Consider the following 15222-nt stretch of genomic DNA (forward strand, 5'->3'; position numbering starts at 1 on the left):
CCAAAAAGCAATCATCCCATTGAAATTTCGTATGCATGAATGTTTTGAACAGATATGGCTGGAATGATGCCGACTGGGGACGTATTTTAGCGACGAATCCCGCTTCCAACTGTGTCCTGACGATCATCGAAGACGTGTCTGGAGACGCAGAGGGGGGATCCTGCCTTCACTATTGCACGCCTCACAGGCCCCCAACAAGGCATTATGATCTGGCGTGCCATTTCCTTTGACAGCCGGACCCCTTTGGTCGTCATTAGAGGTACATTTAATGCACAGCGGTACGTCGACGACATCCTAAGACCTGTTTTTCCACTGTTCCTTTTGCAGCGCCCTGGGCTGGTTTTTCAGCAGGACAATGCCAGACCACATACGGAACGTGTTGCTATAAACTGTCTGCAGGCTTGTCAAACTCTTCCTTGGCCTGCCAGATCACCAGATCTCTCTCCCATCGAGCATGTCTGGGATATGATGGGAAGGCGATTGCATCTGGCACGGAATGTTGATGACCTCGTTCGACAATTGGATCGAATTTGGCAGGAAATACCGCAAGAGACCATCCGGGAGCTTTATCGGTCTATGCCACGCCGTGTGGCAGCTTGTATCCAGGCTAGAGGCGGGTCAACACCTTATTGAACTTGTTACTGTAACTCTGCAATAAATTATTCAATTGTTCTGAAATTCTAATCATTTGCTATTCTGTACATTGTCTTCCTGTCCACCAATTTTCGTTTCAATCGGACAACTCCTTCTTGGTGCGTCGATTTTTTTGTTATAGAGTGTATTGAAAAGGAATCCTATCTGATGAAGTTAATGCTTTGCAATAATGATATTGAATTAAGACCTGATTAAGAAGCAGATGCACTGGGCAGATACTGATTAAGAGACCCCAATATTTTTACTGACTAAAAAAAAAGAAAATTGAAGAATTTTTATTAAATAGAAATGCCTTGTCGTTACTTTTTCTCCATAGTGAAAGTAAGCATTGACTCATAATTTAAAATTTCTTTTTGGGTAAAAATTAGGCTACTGCAAAACATAATGAATCAGCAAAGCACAACGTTAAATAAAGAGAAAGATTAAAATCTTTAAATATTAATGTGTAGGGAGCCTTGGGCAAATGCTGCACATGGGGTAATTAGGCCGTGTATTGAATACTAAAAACTTTTTTTACTACTTTTTTTACCTACTTTTTTTTCTTCTTACTATTAAGAGTTTTTTTTTCTTCCTTTTTCTTGTGATTTATTTTACATCCCTTTTATTGCCCCTGTATGAGTTTTAAAAAAAAGCGTGTCCTTTTCTCTTTGTCTCATTTACCAATTCTATTTGCTCTTAACACCTTGTCTAAGCGATACATAGCGAACATTGGCTTTGTTGAAAGCATTTTCAGATTTGAAAGATCCAAATATTTGACAGCTAGAGCCTGATAAACAAGGGACTTAGAATCGATAAGGAAAACATTGATGAAAATAAGTTAGGGCCTGTCATTCTATTCTATGTTTGTAGAATATTGTTTTTAAAAGTAATATTGGAGAAGAGGAAACTGGGTAATTATTCGAATTGACAACATCACATTAGGGTAGGCGATTCCACTTCCTTAAATTAGTGATGCAGAAGTCCGTAATATATCATTATATCAATTCAAGTGGGAAAATGCTTTTATCCCTTTCGAATTCTTCAGTTAAGTTTTTTCTTTTCTTTATAGTTTAAAAATTTCCCCCCTTAAATATTAAGATATACCCAATTCTAATTTCTTTCTTATTATTTTTCTTCTGTTTTCGATATCAACGCTAGTTCGAGCATACAAAATAAAGTTTTCGAGAAAGGTACATAAAATTTTCTACGATAATTGGATTAATTGTCTATTTATAAATGTCTGAATTTTTCTCTGTCTTTAAATAAAAGATAGAGAAAATTCGCACAAAAAGCTCTTAAAATTACAATAACTTTCTTTCAAATTGGAGACAAACTCGCAATAAGTCCATATATTAAAATGGCCCGATTAGCAAGGGTGCCACGGGCGGCTAAAAATACAAGACGAGGTAACTAAAGAAATTCGAAATTTTATTAAAATAGAATAAAGTTAGCTAGTCTTTTTCTAGCTTATTTATTTTAGTTTAAAATTCATCGTGAATGTAAAAAAACGAAAAAAGTTCTTGCATATAAAATTAATTTGCAATGTAAGTCATAGTGGTAGTTACAATTTTAAAATTAAATAGATTAAATAAATAAAATTGAAAAAGACTTTCTACGAGTACCCGTGGCATTCCTGTATTAGCACGTCAAATTTTAACTCTTTAGTTGCATTCCTTTGGACTAGGGAGAAACCTCAAGAGTTAACAGGTTACAGGCTAACAGCTAATAATTTTTTGAACCAAGTGTTGAATATTTTATTGGCTTTGTATTTTCAGATTTGATCGTCGTTGAACAGCCGACTCAATTTTTGGGTTTACGACTACTAATGTTCTACTACTACTAATGACTACTGGCCTTGTAATTTTTGAGCCGAATCCAGAAGACAAGGAAACTCCAAGTATTGGGAGAAATTTGCCTTCGTGGAGGACTTTTTCGATGAAACCAACCGCATTTACGTTATATGGAGAGAAAGACCAAGAGGACCTCTCTTGGTCAGTCTGACGGTAAAGGGACTCTAACCCATGATCCGTCTACCACTGAGGATATTTCAAGTCAGCGCTGTGATCGGTGCAAGTTGGATGCGGATTCCTATCGACTATCAATCGCTGGAATTCGAACCCGGTTCACCTTATTGAAGGGCGAACGCTCTGCTTTTTTTTTTCCATCTTACTCCCTGAACATTTTTCTACACACCTTAATTTTCCAGCAACAAAATGTAATGTGATATCGCTTACGATTTTTTTTTAAAAAGAGATAATTTTAAAAAATTAAAATATTATTTTTTACCTCCATTTTCTTTAAACTAAATGAAATTACTGTGAACATTTTGTAAAATATTTACCGAATTGGATAGTTGCACTTCAAGAAGAAGATCATAGATATCCACACATTAACCTATGATATCAGCGCCAGCTGATCATTTTATTGTATTTTATAACCGACGTGGAACAGCCGACTCAATTTTTGGGTTTACGACTACTAATGTTCAACTACGTAGCCTTGTAATTTTGAACCCAATCCAGCAGGCAGGGGAACTCCTGGGTCAAGTAGTGGGAGAAATTTGCCTTTGTGGAGGACTTTTTGATGAAACTTACCCGCATTTGCGTTACATGGAGAGGAAGACCACGAGAACCTCCCACGGTTAACCTGACGGCAAGGGGAATCTAACCCATGATCTTTCTGCATCTGAGGATATTGCACGTCAGCACTGTGGTCGGTGCAAGCCGGATGCGGAATTCGTATCGTCTGAGATTCGAGCCCGGTTCACCTTATTGGAAGGCGAACGCTCTATCCCCTCAACCATCGCGGCTTCCAGTTGATCATTTATAAGCAAAATGGCACATTAAAGTTGAGCTAAGTTTGTCCTCATAAGTTGGAATGCTAATTAACGTTGAGTTAATTAAATATAGCGCCGTAACGCACATCGAAATTGCTGAAATATAATTCTTTCTCGTCTATATCTTTACTTAAATATACTATTTGTGTATATATTTTATTGTAACCGTGATATATTTTTGCTTTGTGTCAAAGACAACTTCGATGTTAGTTTGTTTATGTTTAACATGGCTTCATGCCTGTCTTGTGCTAAGTAAGATACATAAAGAGAAAGACTTGAAATATTTGTGAAAGAATCATTGTGAAGGAATATAGAATGTGTCACTTAAGAGAATTGANTTTTTTTTTTCATCTTTCTCCCTAAACATTTTTCTACACACCTTAATTTTCCAGTAACAAAATGTAATGTGATATCGCTTACGATTTTTTTTAAAAAGAGATAATTTTAAAAAATTAAATTTTTTTTTTTACCTCCATTTTCTTTAAACTAAATGAAATTACTGTGAACATTTTGTAAAACATTTACCGAATTGGATAGTTACACTTCAAGAAGAAGATCATGGATATCCACACATTAACCTATGATATCAGCGCCAGCTGATCATTTTATTGTATTTTATAACCGTCGTTGAACAGCCGACTCAATTTTTGGGTTTACGACTACTAATGTTCAACTACGTAGCCTTGTAATTTTGAACCCAATCCAGCAGACAGGGGAACTCCTGGGGAGAAATTTGCCTCTATGGAGGGCTTTTTGATGAAACTTACCCGCATTTGCGTTACATGGAGAGGAAGACCACGAGAACCTCCCACAGTTAACCTGACGGCAAGGGGAATCTAACCCATGATCTTTCTGCATCTGAGGATATTGTACGTCAGCACTGTGGTCGGTGCAAGCCGGATGCGAAATTCGTATCGTCTGAGATTCGAGCCCGGTTCACCTCATTGGAAGGCGAACGCTCTATCCCCTGAATTATCGCTGCTCCCAGTTGATCATTTATAAGCAAAATGGCACATTAAAGTTGAGCTAAGTTTCTCCTCATAAGTTGGAATGCTAATTAACGTTGAGTTAGTTAAATATAGCGCCGTAAAGCACATCGAAATTGCTGAAATATAATTCTTTCTCGTCTATATCTTTACTTAAATATACTATTTGTGTATATATTTTATTGTAACCGTGATATATTTTTGCTTTGTGTCAAAGACAACTTCGATGTTAGTTTGTTTATGTTTAACATGGCTTCATGCCTGTCTTGTGCTAAGTAAGATACATAAAGAGAAAGACTTGAAATATTTGTGAAAGAATCATTGTGAAGGAATATAGAATGTGTCATTAAAGAGAATTGATACTTGACGTTCTTGGTTTACTTGAAATAGAGTTGAACAATTGCAAACGTAAACAAACTCCACGTTTTAACAACCAATGAAATTTCCAGCCAGATATAGATTCAGTTTTCGCCTCGCACCACGTACATTGTACATCACGTGCTAATATTATGTACAAAAGCGTTTTTTTTCCTTTCACGTTTTTAATCTAAATTGTTTCTTTTCATTTCCTTATTCTTTTGTTTAGCCTTTCATCACTGAAATGAAAGCGTCAACCTTGAACCTTTACCAGAAGGCAAACGTGAACAGGTTTCAGGGAATTACAACTTAACAAAAAAAAAGTTGTTTAATCTTTCTTTCTTCTCGATACGTGAAAGGAAAAGTACACAGCCTTTTCCTCAACTTATAGCCCGCGGACATGACCATGAAATTAGAAATGTTCGGGGGCACGTATAAAATGTTTCTTAATCAATTTACAGGTAGATTCTGTTAAATTTTTAAAACAGAAAGAACTCATTTAAAGTATTATTCGCCAACGGCTTTTGCGAAAATCGGTAGCTATGTACTGTTAATTGTAACTCGTGAAAAAGAACCCTTTCTTCGAAATTATGGTAAAGTACCTGAATTAGATTTAGTAAAAATAAAAGTGCACTGAAATTTATAGAAGCGATTGATATTTTGGATTTTGAAACTAATTTAAAAACGAGGGTAAATGTGCTTAATTGAATAATGGGTAAAATAAAAGCGGTAGAAAGAGAAAATGTGTGATGAACAACATCCCATCTCTTAATTTATTCATATATTTTGGTTAATTTGGTAAAAATTTTTACTTGTTATTTCTTAATTTTTCTTTTTTGTACCCACCCTGATAAATAATATAAATCCCATGTTATTTCAGGTTAACACAGTAAATAGAAGAAGCGATATGAGATAGTGTGATTGCGAAGTTGATAGCAATTCCAAGCATAATATGTATGGGATGCCAATGTGTTCAGTAATAATTTAATAATTAAATTATTGAAATAATTAAACATGTACAGTCAGCAAAAAAAAAAAAGATATCACCCTGAATAACTTTTGTTATAATGATCGGATTTTCACGATCTAAGTGTCAATCTTAATGGTTCCCGGGGGTGACCTCAAATATGCTAATTAATTAGTGCTAACTATTAATTAAGTTACGAAATCAGACACAAAAACGTACTTTCTCTGAATAAACATGTATTTTTTTTTACATATTTGGANCGTAAAAATATTTTATTACCTTTTAAAAAGCTCCCTTAACAACAAAATAAAATGCAATTTTTTAGTGCACTTAATGAATATAGTTTTTAAATTTTATTTTTTATTTTATTATTAATGTTGTGCCTTTTATACGATTATTAAAAAGAGCTGATGTTTTTTAATGCCAGCCTTAATCCTTTGAGCTTATAGTACTTTAAAATGCTTTTTCAACTTATTTAAAATACAATATCTTTATATAATAAATAACAATCTTAAAAATACGCGCTTACTAAATATTAAGATATAAAAAATTTTAATGTTTCATCAGATTAGGATTCGAAGTGTAAAAACTGTATTGTAGTATTAACAGATGTTTTCTTTATTTTATCAGCGTGAGAAGAAATTTTTTTTTTTTAAATCTACAATCGTGATAAAAAAAAAAGGAAAAATTCGGATTGCTCAAAGGCAATTATTTATCCAGTTATCTTATTCTTAAAAATATCTTTCGATAACTTATATCTAATTGAATTAAATAATGTAAAATAAACATAAGAAATAGAGTTACTCATAAGCGTCATTCAGCATATATCGATCTATATATAGAGATAATTCCATTCGCTTGTTTTTCAAATCAAAGCCCACGCATGATGTAAATATTACACACAATACTTATCTATTTTCAGTTTTTTCTTAAGTTATTTCATTAACGGATTGAAACAATTTCTAACTACAATAAAAGAGGAAAGAAATATGTTTCTTGATGTAAAGCAATCATCATTTGATAGTGTAGATGTGTCTCTGATACTATATTTGCCGGATAAGACATTACCATATATATTCTACTTTTTTTTTTGCCACTATATATTTTTTATTTTAAGGATAGTAATAAAATATTAAAAAGATGATTGACATAAGAAAATTAATCAAAAAGGGTTCTTTGAAAACGTCACCTTCTATGACTTCAATTCACCTTACGTATTTTTAAAAGTTGTCTTCTTAAACAACTTCAATTGACCTTCAGCTTAAAACCAGTTTGCATATTCACGAACTTTCATAGGAATGGGGATAAATACTAGAAAAAGTAAAGTAGCACCATTTGGGAGAAAAATTTATAGTTTGAGAAATCTATTCATTTTTGCAATGAAAATGATTTCATTTTCACTTTAAACTATCAGGCAATAATAAATCATGTATATAGAGACCTATGTGGCTGTGAATATGATACCTGCAAGTGACGTAGTGTCGGTAGTTCGATCCTGATTGGTTGTTGAAGCGTGGCATTTGTTTACGTTAGCAACTGTTCTTTCCATTTCATTTAAAGTAAGCCAAACCCGTCAAGTATCGATTCCCTAAAATGGCAAGCATTCTGTATTCTTTCATAAAGATTCTTTCACGAAGATTTCAATTCTTTCAACAATTTATTTCTTCACAAAACAAAAATACATCACGGTTACATCAAAATACATAAACGAATAATAAATCTAAGTTAAGTGCAAGACGTAGACGAGAAATAATTCTATTTCAATAAATTTGATGTGCGATACTGCACTGTATTTAATTAACTACACGTTAATTAACATTCTAACTTGTGCAGAGAACTCAACTTTAACATTCCATTTTGCTTATAAATGATTAGCCGGGACTAACGTTATATGTCACACGTGTGGGTATCAGTGATCTTTTTCTTTTTAAAGTACAAGTATCCAATTATATCGGTTCACTCTCAGTAGCTCACAGGGATGCCAAACTATTCTGTTTTCTGCAAACAATTTCATAAAATGGTAGCGAACTAAAGACTACAAACTTGACTTGCTTTAGTAAATTTTCCTAAATCTTAAAAACGAGACAAAGTGACCATTAATTTTTGTATTATTTATATATAATGGCGGAAAAATCAGCATAAAATCAAATTAACAAATATTTGTCTACCAAGCGGAGAAAGTTGTACTCTCTGAGTCTAATAATGTGTATATAATACATGTTTGAATCTTTCGAAGCGTTTCTCCATTTCCTGTTTGCTATCAATCAATCAATTTTGACTCAAATAAGGACAATTTTCTGCAGTAATTTTTACTATAGAGGTTGATTTTTTTTTTATTGTGTTGGTAACTGGGTTTGGAATAGCGGTAAACAATTTAATGCATCGACTGTAATGAAATAGAGGGCTGAAAACAGATTTGTTTATTGGCTGTAATGAAATGGAGAAATAGATCCTCTGTTTATATTTTTGTTGACTGAATTAAATAATGGAGATTCAACTGCATCAGTAACTGAATTCAGAACAGCTGAAAACAAATTTGTTCATTGGCTGTAATAAAATGGAAAAACAGGTCCTCTGTTAATATTTTTGTTGACTTCTGAATTTAATAGTAGAGATTCAGCTACAAAACTGAGGTAACCAAGCAATATTCGTTAAGCAATATTCATTGTTTGTTTTTATTCACAACTTCGATAAAATTAACAAAAAGTAGAAAGAAAAAAAAGTGCATTTAAAAAAAAACTAAAAGCACGATCGAAACACAACTTTTGGCTGTTACTTTTGCCACAGGAAAAAACAAGTTACTTAGAGAACATAAAAATAAATGTTAAGTAAAATTGTAGATGTAGAAGTAATTCTTACATTAACTATTTCAAAACACGTGAGATTTTTTAAATAAAAGTATTAAGAACAAGGACACTTTAATTTAAATATAAAATTTATGTTTGATAAAGAAAAGTTAAAAATGCATTTCACGGTTTTTTATGAAAGCTACAATGACACTTCATGCTTATTGTGATCATTCTGGATGATAACCTCTATTTGCCCATTGTGTGAGTCAGTCACATGAAACGACGCGAAGAATAAATTTGATGCAAACTTGGCGCTGAAATTACCTCATAAGACGCCAAATGACGACATAAATAAATTTTCATGAAATAGTAAATGTCACTTTGCTTAACAAGAAAAACAGAATTAAGAAACAGCGGTAAAACCTTGGCTGAAGCGTTAGTAGAATAAAAAGAGAAAAATGAATTCACTTTTCTTAATTTAACAAGTAAATTGTTTCACCTAAATCATTGCAACAAGGACAAATAAAGAGATTTTTTTATTTGAAATGTCATCAGTATTAACATCTAAATTATACCAGACAAGACGCATTAAACATGACTGAATAAAAAATAAATGTTTGCATTTAATAATTTAATTTGAAATGTTCTTGCAGTGCCGGTTTTTGTTAATACTATTTGTGACATTATGTCAGAGGTCGTAATAATGGCAGTGCTTTTTTAAAAAATAAGAAGCCATGGTCAAATAAAATGATTATTATTTGCCCGCTGCTGCGAGAAATGTTAAATTGATAACTCTCCCTACCACAACTAACAAAAATTTAAAGAATATATATTTATACAGAATTCGTGCAAACCTGGAAGACTTGTATATGTTGTAAATATTAACTTTTATTGTACATTTTATATATTGTCATTGGCGATCGATTCCACTTTTCCGTCGCCAGTTGATACACAATTAACCTTAGACAAAGAGACAGTTGCCAAAAGGCAGATGCCTCAACAAAAACATTAAATTGAAGCATTGAACATCTGAAAGAAAATAAAAACTTTTATCAATCTTGGGGAAAAATATACTTGAGGGTGCCCCTTGGCGAAATTGGCGATTTATGTTTGGCGCTATTCCTGTTAGCGCGGAGCACCGTGGTAACCGGAATGGCGGCCAAAACATAATGATATTTCAATAAAACATTGGAAAATTTCGACAAAACATCGGCGAAAACTTGCAATGAATTCATTATAAGCAAAATTAATAAACCCAATAAAGATGATTTTGAATCGAAGCAAAAATTAATGGAGTAGGCGCAGAAAGAAAAGGAAAAAAAAAAAAAATCACTTCTTCATTAAGCTTGAATATTCTCAAATTTAGGTGCACAGAATTAACTAATAACAGTTAGATACTGTCTAAATTTATCATGAATATATTCATTCCCAGTTCCATTCGTTCCCAGATTCTATAGAATCTGGGTACTTCCATCGCCACATAAATTCGACGAAATACGAATCAAAAATGGGGTCAGAATACCGGAGTAGCGGTGAGATTTTTTTACTTAAATCCCTTTTTATGACTGCCCACATACCTTCGATCTTATTAACCAGATTCAAAAGTTACGTTACCAGCCGGTATCCAACGTAGAACTAACGGACCTCTGAAATTACATATACCGTTGAACATTTAAAAATAACTCTTTAAAATCTAAACCAATCAGAATCGCGATTGGATTTCAACATCGTACAGCTTGGCGATCAACCGCGATCACAACTTGGCGAGAATCAAGGGACACCCTCAAATATAGTCTAGCCCAATCTTGTAATAAATAAGTTAAAAAGTTTGGTTCATTGTAGACCTCGCCCAAACTTCAGCTGTCAAGATAAGGATAATTGCTTTCAGGTGCGTTAAAAAGCCCCCCTAGAACGGGCTTGGCTTAATACTTTCTTGGCATGATATAGTTTATTTCTCTTGGCGCTTTTCTTATAACAAGGTTACTATTTCTCCTGGTATGAAGAAGGATTTTTCCTGTCCGCAAGTGTGTAATCGAAGTCTTAGTCATGAGAGGGAAAAGTCTTAGCTATCAGAGGGAAAATTTTCTAAGAATGAAAGAAGCGAAAGAGCTGTACCTTGACTTACCGCCATTTCATGAATAGCTTATCTTGTCTAGCGAATTGAAATAGATTTATGTAGTGTTTCTGCAATTTTAAATAAACTATAAAATTAAACAAAATTTCAATTATCAGAACATTTTTTTCTAAACATTGGAAGTCGTTATTAGCAATCGCATTAAAGAAATATATGAAATCTTTAAGAATTTTTTTAATTGTAGTTCAAATCTAATTTTTCATTGAGTACAATTATAACGTCAATTAAATTTAATGAAATCGATCATAAAGTTATTATTATGATTAATAATTTTAAACCGTAAAATTTATCGTCTGTATGAATGAGGTTTAAAAATGCAACACATATAAGAATTTAACATAATATAGTAACTGCACCGTAAAAACATAATTAGAAAAAATAATTATTTTTCTCAAGATTTTATGGGATAATGATTGAGACTATTTCTATGTATTGATATTCAAGCCGTGATACAGACTTGCGAACTAAAGAACTAAATTAAATTCATGTTCAGTACAGAACTGAGAAATCATTCAATAGTCTTTAATGGCATTAACAAAATATTTTCACGGCAATTTTATTTATTATTATTAAGCACAACATTGTTAAATGCGGTTTTATAATTAACTCTCCTTTTTTCCCAAATCTAAAGTTTTTTTCTACTTTTTCAAAAATCTTGATCCTGAAGCTTTTCTTTTTAAAACTTAGTTGTTCTTTTTCGCAAACAAATTTTTCGACAATTTATTAGCTTTCAGAAAAATCACTTTTTACTAAAATAAATTAAATATAGTTAGTTGGTTTTTGTCATACGAAATGAAGGAATGTAAATCAATTTGCTCAATCCAAAAAATTTTTTAAATTTAAATGAAATTATATTTTATACAAAAAGAAAAGAAAAGTACATAAAACTTTTTTTACACATAGAATATCCCAATAAACAACGCCTGTAAACTACATTTTTAAAATTTTTTTAAAAGTAAAGTTGAACTTTTAGTTTTCATTAGATGTCACAAAATAACATTGAATCATGGAAAAATCTAATAAAAACTGGACCAATAATTTATGTGGTAGGAGACATTGAAAAAAGTTTGAATAGCAGAATTAAAAGAAAGTAGTTTAAATCCAATTAGAATTATTTCTCAAGAAATACTTTAGTCGTGTTTAGGTCATGAAATTTCTCATACTTAAAAAAAATGTTTCAAAGCTTTCAAAGAACAGCAATGAATTACAAACGAAAACAAGTATTTTTGAACACCCTATGCCAAAAAATAAAGCAATTAATTTGAATGAAACATTAAAAAAAGATTGATGATGGATAGATGAAATAAAAGATTTTAATTTGCATTGATAACTTTGGTTGTTATTTGCAAACCCCTCCATACTTAAAATTTTAATAAAATAGTAATTTTTTTCTTTCTTGTAACTTTTTGGGCTATAACTCCGCAGATAATCAACGAAATTTTCGAAAACCATTTTCAATTACTATTGAAATTGCTATTTTTAAGTTTATATAAAAAATTGTTAAAAATTTCTCAAGATATGGGGTTTTAAAGTAGTTTTTTCAGACTATGCATGCGCAGAATAATTTTAGAAATGTTTTTATATATTTAACATTTTCATCCATTTAACATTTTTATATATTTATTATATATTAAACAGGTGATTAAGAATTTAATGCATTCTTTAAATAGTAATGAAAATCACGTCTCCACTCCAAATTAATCATCATGTAGATTAGGGAAAAGATATACCATGTGATTGCTATTTAATCATGGAAGCCAACTCAGAAGACAAGGAAACCCTTAATTTCAGAACTAATTTTTTTGTGAAAGGTCTTTAAGAACTGAGTTTGTGTTACTTGAGTGATAATTCTATTGATATTATACTACTAATTCTATTAATATTATTTTGTTAAATTTTCATGTGTACTAAAAAAAAATATACAATTGTAAAGTTCAATTTTTTTAAAATTTGTCTACCATATTAAATTTAATGACAATTAAATGTGGCCCTTGGACGACTAAATTTTTATTGCTAAATTAAACCCTACGAATGACCTAAGTATTTCTAAAGTTATAAAATAATCTTAGTATTTCTTGAGAAATTAATAAAAATGTCAAAATCTGAAAGTGTCTCGCCCATCATTGTAGGGCAGTATTCGTAAAGGTTCGTAAGCATTAAAAATAGTCTTGAATGTATACACAAACTGTAATTTGTTTCAATTTTAGAATTTTTAATTGATTGACTTGTATAATCAATAATCTGAAGAATATGTAAACTACTATTAATTCCATTTCACATAGGATCAATATTTCCCCCCCCCCTTTAAGTTTAGAATATTTGGTAAATTTGACTTGACGACTTTTATTAAACGATTAAAAAAATAATGGCCTATCGGGGAATATTCACGGGCGGGTATTCAGAACATCTGAAAGAACTTTTTAATTTAATGAATCCAAAAAAACTGATATTTATAAGGAAGTAATTACTGCAGACAAAGTTTAACTGCGTGGAACAATCAGAACTATTAAAAGAGGATAAAGTATCTGGACGAGCATTAAAGAAAACAAAATGGCGATACAAAAGAACATTAGCAAAATGTAATAACAAATGAAAAAACAAAGATGTTGACATTGTTTGAAATAGATATTTTTTTTTTAATAATTACATGCTATACAATTTTCGATAAACCAGTACAGTTGTAAAGCACAGCATACTCACGCGCCTTGTCAGGCGCATGGGTATGCTGAGCTTTATGACGTATTATATGATCATTTTCTAGAATTAAGGAAGCTTTGCAATCATCTGAAATACACTTATAATAGATTTTCGTTCCGTGTTTCATCCTTATTCGACATAAAAATTCATTAAATAAAACTAATTTACCATCTCGAATTGATTCGACGTACTCAAACTGAGCCATTTTGTTTGCATGTAAATCTTGGTGCCAACCTTAAAAAGTGATAAAGATAGTGGTGTTATCTCTCCCCTCTTTTACAAACAAAACTGGAAATTCAACTCCTTATCAACCCATACCCAATATAACAGGTGCTCATAAAGGAATTTTTTTTGTTTTGTTAATTTTTAATACTTTTGATTCCTGTACTGATTCACTCTTACTCTTTCACTTATTTTACACTACAATATTTTAAATCGTTAATTTTTTAACTGGAATTTTTATATTTTTATCATTATTTTAGAATAATTGAAGTCAAAATAAGTGAAAATATTATATTTAGCATTTTAATAATTTATGATTACGAAATACAACATGAAACACCGTTGTTTTTCCTGCGTTAAAATTAAAATTTTCTAAACATGACACTTCCAAACAATCTTCAAATGTGCACTTATTTAGATTTAAATTAAGAAAAACAATTATTCATTATTGAAATTACAAAATTAATTATTGATATACTTTTGAGTAAGAATTATTGATACAATTTCATAAAAAACAAAAAAAAACTTTCGAATAACGCTTTTAAAAGAAATGCACAAGTTATTTCCTGATAATCTATACGAATTTTTAGTAACTATTCGAGTGTTTTTTATAATTAAAAAGTACCTAAGTATATTTTTGCTTATAACTAGAGCATCAGAAATTTTTTTTTTTTAAAACGGACACCAGTCTCCAATTTACGTCTAAAGATTATTAATATGCTGCCTTTGTAGTTTTTCGCCTACATTTTACGACGACGACAAATGAATCAACAGCAACGAAAGCATTCTGTTAAAAAATAGATTGAAAGCATTGCTTTATAAAACTGAAGTGCCACGAATATCTTTTTTTTTTAACCTTTTTTTTATTATTTTGTAATAAAATTTTTTTAATCGAGTCTTTTAATGTTTATGAGTTTTTTGAATATAACATAGTAAGAAAATTTTAATCATAAAGCATCTTTTATGGTAATATCATGTTACTATTCATAAAGAACCTTTTATGAACGGTAGCATCTTCACTTGAATTCCATAAATAACTATCATTGTGGTATACTGATTTTTTTTTTTTACTATCATTTTGAGGTTTCAAAAAAAAATAAATAAAAAAGCAAATGCTACAGTTTGATTATACCCAGCATTTTCAATCGGATAATGCAATGCAGTATTAAATTTAAATATAAAAAATATACGAAGACACACGATATGTATAGATAATCTTCAAAAAGTTAGAATCGGAGTTCCCCTTCCCCCTCGTCATTTGAACGGCACCCATGACAAAAACACTCGGAAATGTCGTGTAATGTTTTTACTCAAATCCCTAAAAATCCCTTGTGCATCCGAAAAATTCCGCAAGTTTCACTCTCCCACTAAAGGAAGTATTAATCAACTATGTCTCTCAAAACCGAGGTAAATCAGTTTTCCATTTGAGACCCTTTATCTTCGTTGGCATCGTAAAGATTTGGCGAGTAATGATTTACGGGAACAGGTGCGGTTTTACAATAGAGTTCCTCCGCCCACTCCATCAATCATTCAGGTAGGGGAGAAACTTTTAGGCGAGACCTATAAGACAGCAAAAAGTTTTTTGTATTGTCTTTCAGAAT

The sequence above is a fragment of the Parasteatoda tepidariorum genome, chromosome 2 (assembly GCF_043381705.1).
Source record: "Parasteatoda tepidariorum isolate YZ-2023 chromosome 2, CAS_Ptep_4.0, whole genome shotgun sequence".
Lineage (NCBI taxonomy): Eukaryota > Metazoa > Arthropoda > Arachnida > Araneae > Theridiidae > Parasteatoda > Parasteatoda tepidariorum.